The sequence below is a fragment of the Anastrepha ludens genome, chromosome 2, assembly GCF_028408465.1.
Source record: "Anastrepha ludens isolate Willacy chromosome 2, idAnaLude1.1, whole genome shotgun sequence".
Taxonomy (NCBI): Eukaryota; Metazoa; Arthropoda; class Insecta; order Diptera; family Tephritidae; genus Anastrepha; species Anastrepha ludens.
The window spans coordinates 32,888,890-32,909,139 of record NC_071498.1 but is presented as its reverse complement, the minus strand read 5'-3'; the positions used below and the strand labels follow the sequence as shown (position 1 = coordinate 32,909,139).

Genomic DNA, 20,250 nt, shown 5'->3' with positions numbered 1-20,250 from the left:
TTTAAATCGCCAATGGTTCTCACACTCATATGCCCACACATATCTGTACATATTTCATGCATATATTCTGATTTGATTACAAAAACTCATCTCAAACATTTTGCAAAATCATTTGACATATTTTATTTTGTGGCCTTTCTCAGCTGTGGTCGTCAATCAACTGCAACAACAAACGTGAACTTTGCAACATAGTTTTAAAACGAAAAATCCAAATACTTTTAAACCCTTCACACTTCCGGCTTTCCGGCCTGTGTACGCAATCATCATCAACAGCACCAACAACTAAAACATCTAATCCAGTTAATGCATTATTGCCCCGCCGGACGCACCTAGTTTTTGCATGCAGCAGTCGCAGTCACTCAACAACATTCATTGATAAAGTCATTTAATTCATACATGTAGGCGCAACAACAACAAAACATGCAAATAGACATACGCAAACACTCTATCAAAACCATACTTTCGCTCTCAAATCTGTTGCATGCATTTCAAATAGTATTCAGGGTTTTTCTTTCTTTTTTTTTTTTGTTGGGGTTCACAGTTCAGCCGTTTGCAATTTATGGCATAAAATGACTGAAAGCATTGAAAACATTTTGAAAAGTTCAGTATAGATATTGCGCAAGCACTTTAGCTCACACATACATTTGTGTGCAAAATAATAGTACCAAATTTACCAAATTTCAAAGTTATATTATATATATTTTTTGTATGACATTTTTTTATGTTTTTATAATTTTTTTTTACGTTTTCTAGTACATTTTATAATAACATGTCCCTCACATCTCGAAACCTTCTACAAAAATCACAAAACTGGAACAAAGTCCGAAAAAAAAAAAAATATAACAAAAATGTCCAACTTTGTCTTCAGAATTCTTAGAAAAATTCTGGGTATGCAGTTTTATAGCCCATTCAATATTAGTATATTGTAACAAAGTGGAAGTTTCAAGTAGCTAAAAATGCTCATTGATTTTTGACAAATTTTTTTTTTTTCTGAAATTGTCAAAAATCAACGAGAATTTTGAGCCACTTGAATTGCGTTTTATTACACTAAAATTGAATGGCCTATAAATCTGTATACCCAGAAGTTTTCTAGGGCTTTGATTAAAGGGTTGAAAATTTTGATGACAATTGGTTTTTTTTTTTTTTTTTTTTTTTTAATTTGTAAATTTTATAATAAGTAGTTTGGAGCTTTTACCATTAACGATATGGTTTTTGTTGTAAAATGTACTATACTTTTACAAAAACATTAAAAAATTTATATAAAAAATAGTTAAAACTTGGTAATTCGTCGCGCTACTATTATTTTGTACATAGATGTACGTATACATGCAGACCCTTAAAAACAAACACATCTGCAATAACAAATGTGAAGAATAATTTCACACTGTCTATCCATACGAGTTGTTATTTTTAGTCCTCTTAATCCAGTGCCCAAGTCCTTCACCCACTGAGCCATTGATTCATTGTGTGCCCGTCGATTGTGATGTGTGCAATAACCCCCATCTGTAGTGGAAAAGTGGTTAAAAATATTAAGAGATAATGATTGAGAGAGCTTGCAACCGAAAAAGAGAGGATCTAACATAGAATCATAGTTCCGCTTGAATAGCAATACCCTGGAAGGACTGCATCCGAGCCAATCCACGCAGGTGAATTGAGTATGTCGTGAAGGCTACATTCACAGATTTACCGCACTGACTTGTATTCAAATGTTTCTGGATAGATCTTTTGTCTGCCGTTGCCTCGTTAAAAAAGCGGCTACCAAACGATGCTCAAATGTTTCTAGCCTGAGTTTCTCTCGAGGGCTAGAAACAGCATTTTGCAATATCCAGACTGCCTTAAATAGACTTAATAAAAAAAAGCCTCAGTTCAAGTGAGTTAGGTTGTTTTGCTTCCGAAGTCATAAATATGAAACAAGAAAGATGATAGAAGTAAATGTCCTTTTTTATAATAAACATTGGAAGATAGCAATCTTGCTGGCTAACATATCGATAGCCTCGTTTCGTGAGGTCTCTCAATTACCAGCTACGTGCATCTACGGAGAACTAATTGCAGTTGCTACTCATTAAAGCAAAACACAGAGGTAAATTCGATCGTATAGCCAGAGTATAAATAACGGCCGAATTATTTGAAGCGCTAGCAAAATGATGGCCTTGAAAATAAGTTGGAGGCAACAGAAGATACTTCTACCTGATCTTCTAGACTCAACGGCTTCAAGAAAACACCTGTCCTTAGCTCGATGCTCCATACCCCAACTCGAAACCGTCGATGTATTGGATGATTCTAAACAAACATATCCAGCCCTCCTATCCCAAAAGATATCAATGGAAGAAGAGTCATAAAAGGATAATGGAAGTATATGTCATGTCGTGGATAATTAGCAAGCTATTATTGGACCTAACGAAACTCTTTTAGCATTTTTTGCTATGGATTCAGTTTATAGTCGAAGGCAATGGAAGTAGAGAGCCTGTCAGAAGCATATCAACATAATATCATACTTGCGTATAATACGCCAAGAATTTGTTACTATTCACTAGCAACATAAAATCTTTGTGGACTAGAATAAAAGCTGAAAAATTACTTTACATTTACAGTAACACAGTTTTGCAACCATAAAGATGAAAATCATTTTTTGAATAAAAACAAAACCAGAAGCGCAAATTCGCTTAAAGATAAGCGACTTCGCAGGTAAGTAGTGGTCGAGCAAGCTGACGGAAGGATAGCCACATAGGCAATAGACAAACACACAAACGGTGGCGCATTGACTTCAGCTATGTAATCGCGTCGTGGGACAATAAAATTTTAATCGCCAAAGTTGAGTTGTTGCCACAGTGAAATTGTAAGAATTGAACAATTCAGCAAGCGTCAGTCAGCAATGAAAAGCAAAAACAAAACAAAAACAAGCAGTAAATACACAAAGGTTTCAAATGCATTTCTGCGCACGTACGAGAACACAAAACTGACGGACTGGACTGACTGAACTGGTACTGAGTGGGGTAGGCAAGGTGAAATTATTTTCCTATATTCGTAGAATAGACGTCTGCTGGAATTTTAATAGGCATTTCAGTGTTGCTGTAGCCGGAACGAACGGCCAAGCGCTCAGCACCAAACCATCTGTCGCCAAGTCAACAGTGGTCAGTCATTCACTTAACCAACAGGCCAAGCAACTCAACAATTTTGTGTAAAGCCAACAACAACACTGGAATGGCAACAAACCACAAGGTGAATGTGTATGAAAGTATGGATGAGTGCAAAATAAAATGTGTTAAGACGATAAAGACAGGAAAACTTGCAAAGAAAAAAAAAGAAAAACAGTAACGGAACGGAAAAAAGAATGTTTAAGCGGATTGCGGAAGGAGTTGGTGACAACAAATGCGATATACGCGAACAAGCGGACGAGTAAATGAGGTAAGATCCCAAAACGGCGAGCGTTGCAGCCAGTCAATTTATCCACGTAATAGGAAAATGCAAATGTTGGTTGTTGCGTGCAACATGAAAGCGTAACACGAACTGAACGATGGGTTGGCGTTTTGGTGCGCCATTTGAACGGCAATAGAATTTTAGCGCAGCTAATCTCTTCTTTTTTTTTTGTGGTTTTATTTTCGAGTTACACGAAAGTGTGCGGATGGATGTGGATGGGAAAAATGTAGAACCAAATTCGTAATGGAAGCAAATTTAATTAAATTAAAACAAATCGTTTACCAATTCCAATGCACTTAATTAACAAATAGAATGTAAATAAGTAAATAAAATAAAATAGAATGTAAAATAATAAAATCAAATCATAGAAAAATATTACAAAATGATAATAAAAATAAAAGAAGGGAAATGGAAATAAAATAAACGAATAAAAGTACAAATTAATACAAAAAAAAAAATAGAAATTAAATAAAAAAATAAATAAATAAATAAAAAATTAAAAAAAAAAATAATAATAATAATAATAAAAAAAAAAATAAAGAAATAAAAATAAAAACAATTTAAGAAAAAAACACAGTTTTAAAAATAAAATAAATACAAATAGTTTTATAAATAAAAAAACTAGAATAATTTTGAAAACAAAAAAGAGTAAGATTATATGAAACAAAATGAAAGTACAATACAATAAAAAATACAATAAATAAATGAGAAAAGCTTCAGATACAAAATAAAATACAATGCGATAAACCAAACAAAATATAAAAAATTAACTAAAAATAAAAAGGTAAATAAAATAAATTTCAATAAAAACAAACTACAATTAAATTAAATACAGCGAAACAAAAAAATATTTCAATTAAATGAGATGAAATGAAAATTAAAAATTTAAATTAAATTAAACAGGAAAACTTCAAATACAAAACCAAATAAAATACAAAAAAAAAATAACATATATAAAAAAAACAACAAATTAAACAATTATAAATTAAAAAACAATATAATATAAATGAATAAGGAGTAAAACATGTAATAAGGTGTAAAAAACAATGTTTTATTTAAAATACGCAAATTTACAATAAAATAATGTTATTTAAAATATGCAAATTAACAATAAAAATATTAAATTTAATTTAATTTAAAATTGAAAAAACTCAAATTAAGAATAAAAAAATAAAATAAAAATACCCAAGCTTAGAATAAAAATAAAAAAGAAGTAAAAAAATTGTAAACAACAAATCAAAAGAAAAAAAAAACACTAATAGGATGGACAGGCATGGCTGAATCGACTCCTCTCATCATCTAAATATAAAAACAAAAATTTCCAAATAAAACAAAATTAAACCAAAAACAATTAAATATGTAAATAAGGAGGTAAATAAAATTAGCAAGACTAAGATGTAAAAAAAAAAATTTTTAATTAAAAAAACTAAGATGAAGAACAAAAAATAGAATAATAATACCCGAATTAAGAATAAACCTGATAAGCATAGGAAAAAAGTAAAAAAAAAATTCAAACTATATTACAAATTAAATTAAAAGATATCGAAAACACACAAATAGAACGTACATGCATCCCTAAAATTGCAAAACTTCCTATAGGGTGATTAATTTTGCGCCACCTTGACCCTATTCGTACTCAAATTTATACTTATATTATATTTATACCCGAACTTATATTCATATTCATGTTCATAATCATATTTACATTAATATTCACTCATACTCAAATTCGTTTTGATCTTTATTCGTTTTCACATTTATATTTATTCATACTCATATGCACTTCCATAGGTATATACCTATGAAATGATACTTTCAGCTATTAGTCCATAGATGTCGCTAGTAGTACGTTTAAACAACAATGCATTTTTTTCGCTCTTAAAAATGTCGAATTTCGTGCCTTCAAACTACGATTTGCCGACATCGTGAAACCACTTGTAAAATGCTACTCTCCCGGTTCAAAAGGAAGTCTTTTTTGCATCGAATCGATACGGTGATGAAAAATGGGTGTATTTCTCCTATCCGAAGCGTAAACGATCGTATGGTCCGCCCGGCCACAAGCCAAAAACAACGGCCAAACCAAATCGCTTCGGCCGCAAGGCAATGCTGTGTGTTTTCTGGGATCAGCGTGGTATGATCTGGTACGAGCTATTAAAACCAGGTGAAACAGTTGACGGTGCACGCTACCAACGACAATTGGCCTATTTGAACAGCGCTATACACCGAAACCGCCTAGAGTATGCCGATCGGCGTCACAAAGTAATTTTTCTTGATGACAATGCACCACCACATCGAACAAGAGCGACCAGGGCATTGGTGGAGACGTACGATTGGGAACGGCTGGTGCATGCGGTTTGCTCACCAGACTTGGCGCCTTCCGATTATCATTTGTTTGCATCGATGGGCCACGCACTTTCCGAGCAGCCCTTCAATTCTCACGAAGAAGCCAAAAAATGGCTCGGTGATAGGTTTCCGGCCAAAGACGGCCGATTTTTTTGGCGCGGCATCCACAAATTGCCTGAGAGATGGGAAAAATGTGTCGCTAGCGATGGCTACTATTTTGAAGATTAAATTTGTAAGCAATTTTTGTTAATAAACGTTTGAAATTGAAAAAAAAAGTCTCATTTCATAGGTATACACCGTAACTCATTTTCAGATTCATTTTCACAATCACACTCAATTGCTTTTTTCTACATATTCTTATTCACATTCCTATTTAAAATACAATAATTACTATGCTTCCTAGGTTTGCCGTAAATTGACCAAACACAAAAATATTCATACTCATACCCATACTCTTACTCACACTCTTACTCATATTTATAGCTATTCATATTCACACTGATACTCATACTCATACTCACACTCATATTCATACTCATATTTATACTCATAATCATATTCACACTCTTTCTCATATTTATAGCTATTCATACTCATACTTATACTTAGACTTGTGCACATATTCATATTCAATTCCCATTTTCTACATATTCTTATTCACATTGATATTCCAAATAATTAATACGCATTTTAGAGCTTTCGTAAATTAATTAAACATAAAAATATAACTACGGTGGGTTTGATCACCTTTTAATTGACAATTAACAATACCCAATAATCTTAGATTTTATTCCAATAAAGAAGAACAAAGCGAAGTAAAAATAATTAACATCTCTTGCTCCCTTCTATTCGGTTAGACAACCAACTAATCAAGCCAAAGCAAAATTACGAAATCCATTTATTAGCAATAATTCCTGAATAATTAGATTTAGCTTAGCGCCAGTAATTTATACATTCACTTGAATTGTGCAAAAAGCGCACACTTTGCTGCTAATCCATTAACCAGTAGTAAAAAAAAATCTGTAAAAATATGCAAAACCATAAACCTCTATATGAGTGCGACCGGGTGGTCCAAATATTGGTATATTTTTGCTACTGGAAATTTTTCGCGCCCAAGTTTTAGCCCACGATCGATATCAAAATGATTTGATTTACGCCTGAATAACATGAAGCAATAATAGCTTGCCAGTATGTGGTCGTCATACAAGTATGATGCGCACCTACAAACATACGAGACGAGTACAAGAATGTGTCTAATGCGGCCTAAATTATGCAACTCCATTCAGTTCAGCAATCTCAAAAACTCTACATTTTATGCACCAGCCTGAATTCGTCAATGAGTCAATGAGCCCTTGGAGATTTGGGTTGACGGGATATGCTGCTGTGATCAAACTGAGACAACACTTTTGTTCTTTTCTTTTTTTGTTTTTTGTGTTTGTAAATAGTAGTACACCCGGTATTTGCGCAGTCGATGTATCAACACAAAGTAAATTAGCTTTGCTAAATTCTCTAAATGCAATTAAAGTCAATAAAACCGTCCGTCAATGCAACAAGACAACAATAACAAGAAACTACATGCATACATACACACACACATGAACACATGCACACATGCATATGTATGATGTACGCATGAATTTAAATATTGAGGAAGCAAGCGATTAGGAGAAGAGCAACTACAGATATTGCGCTAGTTATTGATAAACAAGTAGGAAATAAATTCAAGCAGATATGTAAACAAAGAATAATGAGTGTTGAAGAGGAGGGCAATAAAAACAAACCACACTTACCAAAGCAGAAAAAAGAAACATTTGTGTAGTAAAACAATAATAAATAATGAATTGAAAGAAAAAGATTTGATGAAGCATTAAAAGAAAATTCAAGCAAGCTTGATCGTTGAAACATTTGTTAAACAGCTTAGCTACACTGTGCAGCAGCCAAGAAGATACGAGATTGCGGTATAGCAGAATTCGTTGGACTTTCTTAAATATAAGAGAAAATTTTATATGTGCGCTAACCCGTAAATTTCCCTATAGCCACAAACAGGGGCACTATTTTTACCTACAATTTATATTTGGTTGCCTGGAACCAGTGACACGCAGTGGATAAAGCTCCGGACTTGCCAAAACACTGATATTCAGACAGCGACGGCTTGCTTCCTGATGTCCCCTCTTCAACACCTTCACAACGAGACACAGATGCTCCCGGTAAAGGAGCACAATAAACTACTCAGCAAACAGTTTCTGCTTGGGTGCTACCGTACGTTTCACCCTTGCAGACACCCGCTTGAGCCAGAGCCACCTCCCAGGAACGCCAGGAGACACCTTCTTAATTACGCCGACGAGATCCAAGTCAAAACGAACAGACATCTACTGGATAAGTCAGTATGTGTCGACAGACAATAAACGACATTCACCGGGAGACCATCCCCACCTTCTTAAGCCGTATCGGAGTCCAACTACCACCTACAGTAGATGAAGAGCTCCAGCTACCCCGTGAGACACGCGTAACACTGTCATAATTACGTTCTGGATATTGTAGCGGGTTAAACTCCTACTTATCCAGAATTGACCCCGACATACTAAACATACATACATATGTGAAGGCACCCCGCACGACACTAACCACCTTTTCACATGCCCCACTAAACCCACTCCTCTAACACCCTTCTCCCTCTGGACCCAACTATCGAAATAACAAGTTTCCTGGGCCTACATTTAGATAAGTTAGACGACAGGGCTTAGTATTGCTGCTACAACAACAACCTATCAGTTACCAGTACCGACAGCAAAATGGAAGTGTTGATGAGCTCAGAAAAAGTGATGGAAGGCGAAATTTTTTGACGACTTTATCGAACACATTGGAACTTGCAAGTATCGAAAATCATATGAATAGTCCAGCCGTTATTTCTCAATTCACTACTCGTTTGGCTATGCAATCATTTTTCAACAAAACAATTACTATCCCTGGGGATATTGCAGTCAACCAACCAACCGGAGCCCCGGTACACTCACAACGAAGAGATTGTCGTCTTTGTCTACAAAGAGGCGAAAAGTTTTGCCGAAAAACTCATTTCTATTGTATTGTATGCAAGAATTCAGTAGGCCAACGGAATGATCGGAAAAAAATCTCTTTTACATGACATGTTTTGCTTGCCCTCCACCAAATCCATAAATAAACGTCATTTCATATTTTACCACAAACTCCATTGTAAGCAATTTTTTTTTTTCAACCTTCTTCGCAATGTGTTAAACCTGCGATACTTAAAAATGAGTTACAAATTTGACGCATTTGCCACATATTCCCATACAATTGCCGAGGTGCCTAACCGAACTTTTCAAAGGCTTGTTTTCGTCCTGTTCGAGAATCATTTTTAGAAGGTTATATCCGGAAATCGATAGAAAATTAAATTTTAGGAAGGTAACATGAAGCTCAAGTCTATAATAGAAATATCTTAAATCCACGTCCAACTTCGGCAGCCAAAACTGGATGCTCAACGAAGGATTCATCTCCTCGTTTAATTTCCCTTTGCAAATGTTCATTCAACGGTATCCAATGCTGTTTCAAATAAAAAAAACTATAAATTTTTTTTTGTGGAGATCCCGAAAACCCTACAAATGCAGCATTAAAAAATGTCGAAACATAAAAGAGGATTCAAAGTTGAATATAGTCAAAATTAAGAAAAAAAATTAAAACAAAAAATTTAAAAATTTTTTTTTGTAATTAAAAAAAAACACTAAAAATAAATTTAAAAAAAATTAAAAAAAAATTTTTGTAATTAAAAAAAACATAAAAAAAAATTTTATTCAAAAAAATTTAACTAAAAAAAAATTTAACAAATTAAAAAAGATAATCTAAAACAAATTAAAAAAAACACAATCAAATTAAAAAAAAATAACAAAGAAAATCTAAATTCTAAAACAAATTTAAATTTTAAAATAAGAGTCAAAATAACCCACATGGGTAAGAAACATTTGGTTAAAATGTAAGACCCTTTAAGGGCATATTAACGCAAAATGAAGTTTTATAAAAGCTTTTTCAATAATTTAGATCAGCTTGAGGCTCAATTAGAAAAACTTGAATAAATTGTAAAAAAAAATGGTGACGTTTAGGGACAAAACGGCAGTTGATCCAATACTTATTCTACAGCTCTTCATCTTCAATAAATGTAACATCACGCAGTGGTTATTGAAAACACAACAAATTATTAATTTCTCGAATTTATCAACTAATCAACAGGATTCCACCTAATAAATGATACCCTATCGACTACCACGAAATTATAACTCATTTGAGGTGGCCGGTGGCATATCAGTGAATAGGTCGGCTTTTAGAAATTCAGTTGATATGGATCGTTTCTCGACAGGAGGCCGAGTTATCTACGCGCGAGAATTTTGCAAAACAAAAACGTTATTCGGCAAAGGCGTCGAAGATATTAAAATTAAGCAGTGGAAACTAGCTAAAGAGCAGTCGTTTGTAAGCTCGATTCACCGAACTCAGCGAAGGTAACTTTTTCGTTAAAGCGAAAAAAATAGGGCAGGTGTATGCACGACTAGAATTGGGAAATAAGTTTTCACTTCCTCTGTGAAGGTTAGCTAGACTAAATCAATAGACGAATCCACTGCTTTACATCATTGAGGTTCATCAAAGCTACTCCCGAATGATTCGAAAACGGCGAACTAAATGCAAACACAGTATTATAGTGCGCCTCTGTGTTATATTTTTTATCTAAAAGTTTTTTTTTTTTTTTTGGTACATGCCCATCAACCTATCTAATTTCCCACAATATATATAAAATAGCAACAAATTCTCTTCTACGGGAAATCAGTAAGCACTTGCTTGAGAGCTATTGCATCCACATACAAACTGGTTCTTTGAAATTTGCGCAAGTACAGGGAAAAAGGATTCCACACCAGCATAGTAACAAATAGATGCCGCAGCATGCCGCGTTGCAGATACAACATGTCTGCAATGTGTCAAGTGAGAATAGTCGAGCAAAGGTAGCAGGCATACAATACGAGGGTACCGTTTTATATTTCATGCTCAAAAATTAAAACACAGTACAATATTGATGAAAATGGCTTTATTGTTTTTTAAAATGTTTTCCTTGGAAGTCAATAAACGTATATATTCGATTGAAACAATTTCCAAAGCACTTTCACCACTCAGTAGTGGATACCTCCAAAACGAGCTATTTAAAGAGTTCAATAGCTTCATCAGGCGTTGAATAACGTTGACCTCACATTTTTTTCATGTTCGGGAACGAAAAGAAATCATTAGTTACCAAGGGTTGTAATTAGGCGGATGAGCTATTCATTCCATCTATTGAGTGCTCAAAAACTATCTTGTGTGAGCCGATACGTGAGAGCTCGCATTGCCTTGGTGAAAGATAATTCGTTTTCGGCGGTTGATTTTCCTTAATTCTCCGAACACTTTTGCCAAACTAATAGTTGTATCCCACACAGAATTGACTCTTTTAAGTTTCTCTAGCGGTACAGTTGCGACGTGACCAGATTTTCCGAACTTTTTGGACAAGCCCAACGGATAGCTGAGGCATTTAAAGTTCATGTAAAATAATTTTATCTGGTTAAGCGAATGATTAGAGGTCTTAGGGTCGAAACGATTTTAGCCTATTCTCAAACTTTAGACGGGTAAGAACCTCACCTTTCTTGATATGAAGGTTGAGGTTATAATGTGCCCAGTGGGCCACTTTTGGTATGCAGAACTGGCGCTGTGGGACGAACCAAACGTAATGTTACAGTACTTAAATTTATCTTCTTGAAGAAGAAATGTTCATGCAATATTGGATGTAAGCTGGTCACACTAATGACCAAGGATGGCTCTATCACGCTATGGTCACATGACGATCTTGCATTATCAATTGGAGGACAGCATCGATTGCTTCTGGCACACCGACCGTTGATTCTGACGGCAAGAATCAACGGCTATATTGGAACTCGTACGAGCATTTCACAGTGGCTAAGTGTGGTACTTCCATGCCAAAAGTCTAAGTAAGTTGATCAATGCACTCCTGTGTCAATAGTCGACGTCAAAAATCGAAATAAATCATTCCACGAAAATTTACACGAGATAATTCCACATTTTTTTTGACAGGTGAGATATATTTTTCAACTCACTCACTCACAAAAAAGAACCAATAAAGCTCGTAAGTGAAAATCTTATATGTAAGTCTCTGCTAAGGCAATATCGAACTTTTTGGTAAAAATATCAAATCGCAGCTCATCACGCGTAGTGTTGCAAAGGCGCATAATATAATATATAAAAGGCAAACCTCGTAAAAACAAATACGGGTGCATGTAAAGAAAAGGGAAGCGATCGAAACGAGAGCAATTTGGACTAACTTTGAAGCGATTCAATTGAAGTTGACTGCAACAGCCCCTCCAGCACGGGCGTAGAAAAAAGAAAAAAGAAAAAAGAGAGGTATGCCAAATTTGACAGAAAACAAGCAGACAGGCAGACAACGCAACACAACTCACTCATTTATGTATTTCCATTAATTTTTTATTTTATTTTTTTGCTCTTTTTGCTTCCTCGTCGAATTCAAAGCATATTCCAAAGGAACATAGACACATGAAGAGGAAGTAAAAAGAGAACGGACGGGCTTGCATACTCACCGGCATAATGAAATGATAAGAGCTTACAGAGAAGAAGGGTGAGGTGAAAAGGAGCACAAAACATCTAGTGACTGTCAAAAGTGGATAGAATAGCAACTGCAAGGGTGCTAGGGCTGCCTAGTGTTGGTGGCAGCAGCAAGTAGCGAGGTAATGCAGAGAAGTTTTAACTTTATTTTCAAGACACCCTTTTATGTTTTATAAAGAAACAAAAAAACACACGATGTTAGTTGGAAGACATGCATGAGGCGGGTTTAAGGAAATACCAGTTGATGGATAGATAGTCATGTTGAAGTGAAAGCTCGCGATGGTAGCTTTGGCGCAGCTGAAACAGTAGCAAAAATATTTGGCAAATAAAGCAACAAATAAAAAAATAGATAAACTCAAGTTGAAAAAAAAAATCAATTCCCCCGTTGCTAGTGCCGACTTAAAGATGGATTAACTTCTTACCCACAATTTCAATTTTTTAAAACCACTTAAATCCAATTTACATTTTTAACTGTCAAGCACGAGATTGCAAAGTGTAGAGATCTGTCTTCATGAACATTAACTTAAAATATTAAACTTAAAATTGTTTAATATTGTTGAAATTAAATAACTTACTTTATCAAAAGAAATATAACATTCTTTTACGTGAAAGGAAAAGTCTAGCCCCTAGTCAACAAAACAAAAAAAAAATAATAAAAACAAAAAAAATAATAAAAATAAAAAAAATAAAACTAAAATTAAAAAAAAATAAAACTAAAATTAAAAAAAAAATAAAAATAAAAAACTCAAAAGAAAAACAAAATTAAAAAAAAACAACCATTGTAAAAATAAAATAAAATAAAAACAAAAACAAAAAATATAAACAAGAAAAATAAAAATTAATAAAAAATAAAGTGAAATAAAATAAAAATTAATAAAAAATAAAGTGAAATAAAATAAAAATAGAAAAAAATGAAATTAAATAAAATTAAAAAAAAAATTAAATTAAATTTTAAAAAATACACCACGTTGCAAAATATTAAAAACACACTAATTTTATATAAAAATATTTACAGTAAACTTCGAACTTTTTTAGTTCTTCAACTTTAAGTGCACGCTTCAAGTGGCTACAAATTACCGTTGATTTGTGACAATTTTTTTTTTTTTTTTTTTACAGAACAAATCTGCTTCTGGCCGTGGCTGGCACTGTACTCGCATAAGATCCAGCTGGAAGTTAAACGGGAGTTTAAGGTGGAAACAATTCTCATGAACATTTCGAAACCCACAAAAAGGTCACTAATTGGTGTGACTCGCATATCAGTGCCTACATTGGTTCTTACATACATATTTTCTCAACACACAGAAATACAAGCATATCGCTCGCTACATTCCCGGGTGCCGACGTCAACACCAACCATCTGTCTTAAGTGCTAAATGCATACAATCCATATAGCGAATAGCTCATCATCGCCTCGGTCATGACATTTGAATACTTTGGTATACTTTTTGAGGTGATGCGTCTGGTCTATGAGGGTAAAATTCAGATGTAAACTTTCAAATGGCCCATCCACATACATATACATTTTTGTATCCTTCTACCAGAATCTGTTGCCGGAACCTTGTTATTTTCAAAGAATTTGGCTGTGTCGTACAGTGTAATATAATAATTCCACAGAAGATTTCCAGCAAATATTTTATTATCTTTATATATAAAAATGAATGTTTGTCTGTATGTCCTCGGTGAACTCAAAAACTACTATCGGTCCAGTATATATATTATATATATATTATAAAAATTGGTATATATAATATATTTGTTTTTTCCACGGAGAAGGTAGAATATGTAGAATACGCTCATTGCCTCCACTCGCCACCAGATGGCGCTGCAAAGTAGCAACTTCTGCCCCGTTTAATCAATTTTTTCGAAATAAACAAAATCAATAAAATGGTTTAGAATGAATTGAATCTTTTTGTACTGATTTTTCTTTAAAGTTATTTTTCTTAAATTTATTCTAGTTCTTCGCGTAGCAACGCGCCCCGGGTACAGCTAGTATGTCAATAAAAGAATAAAATTTTATTCAATAAATCAGAGCATTGGGAGTTACTTAACTACAAAAGGAAAACAAGTTGTAAAACAAAATATAAGTGAGTGCACATGCTCGAAAAAATGTAAATGTAGTCTTAAGCGTTAGGAACCAACGAACACAAGGCGTTGCTTACCAACCCTGTGGAGAAATGCACTAATACCGAGCTGGTGCGCTTCTAGTGAATTTGTAACCATGACTGGTTCATGTTTCTTCTATATTCCATATAAGTAGCCGCTTATGCCCTACGAAGTGTCAGTTGTCCTCAGCTGCATTATTTTCTGATAGTTCGAAACTGGTACGATTCTTAGGTCACGTAAGAAAAAATATTAAAATTTTATTTTATTTTCTCTTATAATGGTGGTCCAGTGTGGATCATCCAGCATTTAGAATTTAATTTGGTTATGAATAAAAAACGCATGATTATTCCTAATTGGATTCACATAGCTTTTCGAGTTATATACAAATACGTCCAGCAAAGCAGTGAATGTAGCTTGAACAGTTATAAGCACCGCAGGGATTATTGATCATAGTCTCAGTTATTAAAAACAAATACGAAAAATCTGAGTGAATGTTTTTTAAAAATAACAAAAAGAAATGCTTTCATACAAATTTTAAAATAAAATAAAAACTAAATTAATTAGTTACAAATAAAAACATATTTTGTAACAAAAAATATATTAAAAGTAGAAGGGTTTATTGAGTCTCAGTTATTAATAACAAAAAGAAAAAGATCTGACGGGGAATGTTTTTCAAAAGTAAAAAAACGAAATGTTGAAGAAACAAATTTTTCAACAAAACAATATGTTTAACAAAAACATTTTAACACAAATATTTTTTCAACAAACAAAAAAACCTTAATCACCAAAAAAATATTTTGAACAAAAAAAACTTTTAACAAAATATATTACTTTTAACAAAATTTGTTTAACTTTTTTATTTTTAAGAAAAAATATTTTAAAAAGTATATGTTAGTAATTTTATGAAAAAAAAAAATATATATATGGGAATAGCAGCGATTATTGAGTCTAGTCTCAGTTATTAATAACACAACAACAGCAAAAATCTGGCGGAGAATGCAAAAAATAAAAAAAAAAAATTTTTTTAACAAAAAAAATTGTCTACAATTGTCTTGTTTAACAAACGCATTTTAACACAAATATTTTTTCAACAAGAAAACATTTATCCACAAAACAATATTAAAAGAATATAATTATTAAAAAAAACAATAAAAATATTAAAAAAATAAATAACAATTTCAACAAAAAATATTACATTACTTTTAACAAAATTTTTTTAACTTTTTTATTTTTAATAAGAAAAAAGTATATTTTTGTAATTTTATAAACAAAATGTATGGGAATAGCAAGGATTATTCCAGCAGCATAGTCTTAGTTCTTAAAAAAAAAAAACCAAAAATAAAAAAATTTGAGGAGAATGTTTTTCAAAAAATAACAAAGAGAAATGTTTTCCTAACAATTTCAAGAAAAAAATTTTAACAAAACAAAAAAAAACAATTTTCAAAAACTTTTTACAATTTCACAAGTTTTTACAAAAACACTTTAAGCCCAAACAAAATAAGATATGTTTAACAAAAAACTATTTTTGACCAAAATATTAATAATAATAAAAAGCATATTTCGAAAATATTCTGAGAATAAAAAATTTAATGGAATAGTTGGTTTTATTAAGCATATACATATATATATATATATATATATATATACATGTATATAATTGGCGCGTACACCCTTTTTGGGCGTTTGGCCGAGCTCCTCCTCCTATTTGAGGTGTGCGTCTTGATGTTGTTCCCCAAATGGAGGGACCTACAGTTTCAAGCCGACTCCGAACGGCGGATATTTTTTATGAGGAGCTTTTTCATGGTAGAAATACACTCAGAGGTTTGCCATTGCCTGCCGAGTGGTAACCGCTATTAGAAAAATGTTTTTCTTAATTTTGGTGTTTCACCGAGATTCGAACCTACGTTCTCTCTGTGAATTCCGAATGGTAGTCACGCACTAACCCATTCGGCTAAGCATAGCCTCAGTTAAAAAACAAGATAAGAAAAACTATGAGGGTATGTTTCTCAAAATATAACAAAACGAAGAATTTTTTTAACAAAATATATTACTAAAAAAAAAGAGTTTTAACTTTTATATTTCTAACCAAAAAATTTTTCAAAAAGCATTTTTTATACCAAAAAATTAAAAAAAAAACATTTTTAACAAAAAAATATTTCTTTTAAAACTTTTTTATTTAAAAAATAGTAATTTTAAAAAGTATATTTTATCCTATAAAATTAAAAGAAAAAAAACAATATTGTAATAGGACTATGAATAAGTTCGTGCGGGTTTTTTTTTTTTTTTTTCCGAAATTTGAAACTTTATTGACGTAAAATGGTTACAAATTTAATATTCAAAATATTGTCCATCGCTTACTACTACTTTTTCCCATCTTTCTGGCAATTCACGGATTCCCTTTGTGAAAAATTCGGTCGGTTTTGCCGCAATCCACGAATCGATCCATTTTTTGACTTCATCGTAATTACGGAAGTGCTGGTCAGCCAGGCCATGTTGCATCGATCGGAAGAGATAGTAATCGGATGGCGCAAGGTCTGGACTATACAGCGGGTGGGGTAGGACATCCCATTTGAGCGTTTCTAAGTATGTTTTGACCACTTGTGCAACATGTGGCCGAGCATTGTCATGTTGCAAAATAACTTTGTCGTGTCTATCGGCGTATTGCGGCCGTTTTTCTCGCAGTGCTCGGCTCAAACGCATCAATTGTCGTCGGTAGACATCCCCCGTAATCGTTTCATTCGGTTTCAGTAGCTCATAATACACAACACCCAGCTGGTCCCACCAGATACACAGCATAACCTTCAGGCCATGAATATTCTGCGCCGACGTCGATGTTGAAGCATGGCCAGGGTATCCATACGTTGCCCGACGTTTTGGATTGTCGTAATGGACCCACTTTTCATCGCCAGTCACAATTCGATGCAAAAAACCCTTTCTTTTGTGCCGTTGAAGCAGTTGTTCGCATGCCATAAAACGGCGTTCAACGTCTCTTGGCTTCAATTCATACGGCACCCAATGGCCTACCTTTCGGATCATTCCCATGGCTTTTAAACGTTTGGAAATGGTTGATTGATTAACTCCCAAAGTTTTTGCAACCTCTTCTTGCGTTTGAGCCGGATCTTGATCGAGCAATTCCTCCAATTCGGTATCCATGAACTTTGGCGGCGCACCCTCGCGTTCTTCGTCTTCCAAGCCAAAATCACCACTTTTAAAGCGTGCAAACCACTTCTGGCACGTTCGCTCAGATAGAGCATGCTCACCATAAACTTCCACCAAGATACGATGACTTTCGGCTGCTTTTTTCTTCATATTAAAATAATGAAGAAGAATTCCCCGCAAAAACACATTATTTGGCACGAAATTCGACATTTTCAAGTGTGGTAAAAATATTGTTGTTTACGCTTCAAATAAAAAACTTATACTGACGTTTGTGCCTTACGACAGTAGCTCTCCAATGAATGTTTGGAAATGTGGATCGATGGAATAATAATCAAGTTACGCCATCTGTTGTAAAACCGCACGAACTTATAAATAGACCTATTAAACATGTTAAAAAAAACCGAAGACATTTTATTTTAAAAAACTCTATATCAAAATATTCAATATTGAATACATCGAAAAATAATTCAATTTTTTCGGTTACTCAACAGCCTGCAAATAAATCAATTTCTAGAAGATTTCATCACAATACCCCAAATACTTGGATCACTTGATCAACTCAAAAAAGTAAAAAGTAACAAACAAAAATTAATAATCCAAACGCTAAATGCAACAACCTTTACTTCAACTGTCACACTCTGATGAAAACAGTTCGGGCTACTCGCAAAGTGGTTCGCTACCGGTGAAAAACCTACTATTTGCGAACCAGAAATTTGTTTCACTAGTTTAACTTTACCCCTACAGGGGAACGAAACGTAGAAAATACAATGAATATGCGCACACTAATACACATATAAAAAAAAAACACAATCGTAAAACTCGTGTTTGTCGTAATCACTCGGCAGTTAGGCTATGCTATACGTCATCATAAATCTGTGTCAAGTTTAACGCTCAGCTCCTTTTAAGTCACACTCAATCAAACAACTCGAATTTGCGGATTTATAAAAGGCAAACAAAGCAAAAACAAAAACAAAAAATGCAGCAGCCAGCTGGGTGGGTAGAGGCAGGTGAATTGGCTTATAGGCGAAATACTTATACAGACATAGGTGGCAAGTACGACAACTTGCCACACAACATCCAGCCATTTCATTTGGCAGTCAAAAGTGGTTTGCTGCGGGCAACCAAAAACAATAAGAGAAACAAAAACAAAATGAAAAAATAAATTAAATTAAATTTAAAGCCAGAAATAAAACAAAAAATGCCGACAAGTCAGCGTACCTGACCGTGGGGGAGGAGGAGTATGCGTACCGAAATATTTATAAATATCAGTCCGTTGAGACTTTGGGAAAAATTCCAATAAAATCCGCCAATGTGAGTGACGCTTTGGGTGCGTAATTTTTCGCAAGCCATCAATTAATTGCCGCTACAAAAATGATTTATCGCTACATTCGGGCAATATTATTGAGTAATATCGCAAATGTTTTTCGATGCCATAAACGGCTCAGCGACAGATGCTGGGAAAAATTACCGATAGCGTCGTCGAGCGATGCCAAATCGACAAGTGTAATTTCAAATTACTTGAATAAGATTTTAAATTCCCCAAACAGGCGGAATTCAGAGCGGCAACGATTTCTGCTGGTTTTTTACACCTCCACTTAACCTCTCCTCCTCCCCTTGCATGTAACCACACGAATGGCGTTGAAAACTTGTGTTAGATGCATTGTTGGTGGCAATCAAGTGATGTTAACAGCGAATACTTGTTGGTGTAGTAGTAGTAGTAGTGGTAGTAGAAATGTAATTTTAAACAACAACAACTAAAAATCGATTTTTTCTCATCTTTGCGCGAATAATAATAAAAAACGTCAACTTGCCTTACTTTCAGTACTCGAACTCGTAAGTAGGGTTGGTTGTTGTTTGTCAGTTCAAGGCAAAGGCGGCGAACGAGCTGCTCATTTGCTTTTAGCGCCCATAAATGCCAAAAGAAATAATAAAAATCCGCTGCAGGGCGCCTATAAACGAATTTGACGTGAGTGTTTGGATGGAGTGCAGCCGCGCAGCAGTCGCGCAGTGGAGCAGTGGCGCAAACGTTGCTCTCAATTTAGCTAATGGCGCATAGATTACAGTTAAGGACATGTTAATTTAATGATTTCAGTTGAAACAGATTTCATTTGATTGGATTCGACGCGAATGAAGGTCGTTCGACTGGCTTACAATTTTGGGTTAATCTGTTCGAAGAAAGAAGTAAATGAAGTAAACGCTATGAATATTGAAGGTGCTCTAGAAGATTTGCAAACAATGCGTCAGTATTTATTGTAGCAGCATAGAAATGAAGTTTCAATTATCAAAAGTAGGCAATTGAGAGATTTAGTTGGCTCTCAGCGACATGGAAAGTGCCTCTTGTGTCTTTAGATGTATTGCCTGGCGTCCCTTCAAAAACCCTTCGTGGTAATTCTAACCTCTTTTCATTACAAAGCGCCCGAACAGCAATTGAAATTGAAATCAATAAAAGCAAATATTAAAATGCACTGACCCATTGCAAATTATTGTTTATATCGACCTAAAGACGCTACTCGTAAATGCATAAAAGCAATTGGAATTGCAAAATATGAACTGTAATTTGTGAGTGCG

The 20,250-nt window shown here is 33.9% G+C and overlaps 1 protein-coding gene across 1 annotated transcript in view; it reads right to left on the bottom strand.

The window, feature by feature from the left end:
* The window catches only part of LOC128868091 (maternal protein pumilio-like), a 198,677-nt gene that overhangs the window by 109,589 nt on the left and 68,838 nt on the right, over positions 1-20,250 (bottom strand). The window lies entirely within an intron of this gene.